The 4362-nt window shown below is 45.4% G+C and overlaps 1 pseudogene; it reads right to left on the reverse strand.

Moving 5' to 3' along the window:
* Window positions 1-574: 574 nt before the first annotated feature.
* LOC147665744 (18S ribosomal RNA) lies at window positions 575-2745 on the reverse strand (annotated as a pseudogene).
* Between the last annotated feature and the right edge of the window lie 1617 nt (window positions 2746-4362).

A 4362-nucleotide genomic window follows, 5' to 3' on the forward strand; every position in this document is an offset into this window, starting at 1 on the left:
ATCTCAAATGGAACACTAAACTAGATCAGGGAAGCAATATCCTACAAGAATCAATTGTGTTGGCAGATAAGCTCCTGATTTTCTCTAGTCTCAAATTGCAACATTATAAAACCATATTTAATTTATATTATACGCGTGCCAGACTTGCACAGTGGGGGGGGTTAAATCAAGGTAAATGTATGTGCTGTGGGATGTACCAAGCTGACAGTCTTCACATGTTTTTTGAGTGCTCAAGTCTTGGACAACTGATAAATACAAGGAGGCTTTCTTGACAAAGGTGTCAGGGGTACAGATTGTTATTGCACCTATGGGGATGATGTTGGAAGTATTGGAGGAATCATTAGTTGCACAGGGGATACATTAATTCTGGTACTTTATATTTATAGCTCTGGCGGTGGCTAGACTGTACATAGCATCACTATGGAGGCAGAAAGAGCCACCTTCCTTTGAAATGTGGAGGGGCAGACTATATGGCATATGTAATCTAGAACATAGCCTTTATGCCCTTAAGGGGCAACAGAAACATAGGTTAGGTCTTAAGATATGGGGGGTGTTAGTGGAGTATTTAAAATAATTATGATCTAGACCTACCACGTTTGTTGCATGTCCTGACAGCTTTATGTGGGTTTATATAGGTTTTGGTGAATCATCAAGGATGAAGCTAGAGGGGCCAATCCGAGGACCTCAATAAACCATCCAATCGGTAGTAGCGACGGGCGGTGTGTACAAAGGGCAGGGACTTAATCAACGCGATCTTATGACCCGCACTTACTGGGAATTCCTCATTAATGGAAAATAATTGCAAACCCCAATCCCTATCATGAACGGGGTTCAGCGGCTTACCCGCACCTGCCGGCAAAGGGTAGACACAGGCTGATCCATTCAGTGTAGTGCGTGGTCATCTAAAGGCATCATTGACCTATTATTGCTCGATCTCGTGTGGCTGAACGGCACTTGTCCCTCTAAGAAGTTGGACGCCGACCGGCTGGGCGTCGCGTAACTAGTTAGCATGGAGGAGTCTCGTTTGTTATCGGAATTTACCAGACAAATCGCTTCACCAACTAAGAATGTCCATGCACCACCACCCACAGAATCGAGAAAGAGCTATCAATCTGTCAATCCTTTCCGTGTCTGGGCGGGGTGAGGTTTTCCGTGTTGACTCAAATTAAGCCGCAGGCTCCACTCCTGGTGGCGCCCTTCCATCAATTTCTTTAATTTTCAGCTTTGGAACCATACTCCCCCCTGAACCCAAAGACTTTGGTTTCCTGTAAGCTGCTCGGCGGGTCATGGGAATAACGCCGCCGGATCGCTAGTTGGCATCGTTTATGGTCGGAACTACGACGTTATCTGATCATCTTCGAACCTCTGACTTTCGTTCTTGATTAATGAAAACATTTTTGGCAAATGCTTTTGCTTTGGTTCGTCTTGCGACGGTCAAAGAATTTCACCTCTAGCGGCACAATACTAATGCCCCGGCCGTCCCCCTTAATCATGGCCCCAGTTCCAAAAACCAACAAAATTGAAACGGAGTCCTATTCCATTAATCCTAGCTGAAGTATTCAGGCGACCTGCCTGCTTTGAACACTCTAATTTTTCAAAGTAAACGCTTCGGACCCCCAGGACACTCAGTCAAGAGCATCAAAGGGGCGCCGAGAGGCAGGGGCTAGGACAGGCGGTAGCTAGTCTCACGGCGGACCACAAGCTCGATCCCAAGATCCAACTACAAGCTTTTTAACTGCAGGAACTTTAATATACGCTATTGGACCTTGAATTACAGTGGCTGTTGGCACCAGACTTGCCCTCCAATGGATCCTCGTTTACAGCCTGATTCATCAATCATATTTGCGCTCGCAAAGGGTCAGATTCTGAGAATCTGACCCTTTGCGAGTGGAATTTTTGCATTTGGTATTCATCATCCCAAATGCAAAAATCGCTATTTAGAAACTCGCAAATTTGCGAGGAATAGCATTTAAGGAATCTCTATTAGAGAGTCCTTAAATGCTATTCTTGAAATATTTTAAAAATGCGACTTCGCAAATTTCGGCCGCTATTTACCGCAAGGTCAAACCTCGTGGTAAATAGCGAAAACTTAGAAAAATGCTTTTAAAAGCATTTTTCTAAGTTGCATGTTACACACACACAAGTCCTTAGGACATGTGTGTGCGCAACACCTTTTGAAATGTGCATTTAAGGGGTGCTACAGGGTGTCCTTTGGACACCCCTGGCACCCTTCAAATCGCTATCTTATTTGCGATTAGCAAATTGCTAATCGCAAATAAGGAATACTCCCCATTCATTCCTATGGGCTTTTTGGCCCATAGGAATGAATGGGGAGTTATTCCTTATTTGCGATTAGCAATTTGCTAATCGCAAATAAGGAATCTGTAGGAATCGCGTTTAATTTTGCGATTCCTACATGAATCCCGTTTTGCGAGTCTGTAATAGCGATTCCTTATGAATCGCTATTTCAGACTGGCAAAACGGGTCTTTCATGAATCTGGCCGTAAATGATTTAAAGTGTACTCATTCCAATTACAGGGCCTCGAAAGAGTCCTGTATTGTTATTTTTAGTCACTACCTCCCCAAGTCGGGAGTGGGTAATTTGCGTGCCTGCTGTCTTCCTTGGATGTGGTAGCCGTTTCTCAGGTTACCCGTGGTTACCATGGTAGGCACAGAAAATACCATTGAAAGTAAGCGTGGGCATAAAATCCGTTTCGTGGGCGAAATTGAAGGTTTATGACGATTTCGGGATACCCAATAATCCGCAAATTCGCAAGCTACGAATTATTTTGCTTGGTCGCGCTTGAAAAATACAATATCGCGCGCGTGCATTGTCTTACCGTGATTCTGAGTCTGCCAAGTTGTTTTTCTTCAAGTTTTGCGTGTGCTGCGCCATTTTCGATCTTGCTGCGTGATTGCGCGAGAGTTTTCCGAACACAATTACGTTATCGCGGCTTGCCATCTTGCACGGCGAGAGTTTGACAACGCGAGTACGTCATAATAGCCCGCAACGGCGCGCAGCTGACTTCCGGCGGGAGATTTGAACAGCTCGCGTTCCCGAAATTGCAAAAATTGCAATTCTGCACAAGAAATCCACCGCAGGAAGCGTAAACCTTGTGAAAATGATGATTTTGATCAGAATAACTCCTCAGATTGACATTTGACTGCACTTTTTGGTGCAGGAGTCATTTTTTGGGGTGGGGTGGGGTGGGGTGGGAGGAAGGAAGTGCCTCAGAGTCTCGAACTTCCTGTTCCTGTCCAGCAGGCTCCTCCCAGTGCTTTGTGCAAGTACTGGTCACTTTTCATTTGGCTGTTGAGCTGGAAGGATTACTTTCTGTGACTGCTGCTGGATTTGTATTTGAGGACTTTTTGGACTTTGGACTTTGGAGTTTGGATCACTTTCGACTTGAGATTTTACAAGTAAGTTGGTGTTGTTTGTTTGGGGCATTGCAGTTGAGGCAACTACAGTTCTAAAACTTTTTTCACAACTTTAACAAAATATATATTGTGGTGGGTAGCCACAATATCCAGTAAGCCCAGGGTTAGTCATGGGTGCATGATACAACTGTTTCTGTGATTTGTTTTTTAACTTAATTCTCATTTATGTCATGGAATTTTAGCTCACTGTTATATGTTGATTTTTTTTTACATTTGGGGTGACTGTAAAGTCTCACTAGCCAGTAGGCCCAGGTGTAGTGAGTGGTGCATGGGCCTAGTCTTTCTGTGGGGTGTCTTGAACTTAAACATAATTGAGGGCATGGGTGGCATGGGATTGTGGTGATTTTTGAGTGTTTTTTGACATTTTGGGGTGGTGTTGGGGCCTGGCCATGTGGGTAGGGGCCATTTTGAGGCCTGGTACAGGCAGGGCCTTGCCATGTGGTGGGGGTCAAGGGGCCATTTTTAAGCCAGGCAGTTTGCTCAGGTCTGCACCCAGTTTGCCTTGCTTTCAACCATTATGGCGAGGGGTACTCAGTGGTGCATGGGCCTAGTCTTTCTCTGGGGTGTCTTGAATTTAAACATCATTGAGGGCATGGATGGCATGGGATTGTGGTGATTTTTGTGTGTTTTTTGACTTTTTTGGTGGTGTTGGGGCCTGGCCATGTGGGTGGGGGCCATCTGGAGGCCTGGTACAGGCAGGGCCTAGCCATGTGGTGGGGGTCAAGGGGCCATTTTTAAGCCAGGCAGTGTGCTCAGGCCTGCACCCAGTTTGCCTTGCTTTCAACCATTATGCCCAGGGGTACTTAGTGGTGCTTGGGCCTAGTCTTTCTCTGGGGTGTCTTGAATATAAACATCATTGAGGGTATGGATGGCGTGGGATTGTGGTGTTTTTTGAGTGTTTTTCGACTTTTTGGTGTGGTGTTG

Source organism: Lissotriton vulgaris, unplaced genomic scaffold (assembly GCF_964263255.1).
Source record: "Lissotriton vulgaris unplaced genomic scaffold, aLisVul1.2 SCAFFOLD_1264, whole genome shotgun sequence".
NCBI lineage: Eukaryota > Metazoa > Chordata > Amphibia > Caudata > Salamandridae > Lissotriton > Lissotriton vulgaris.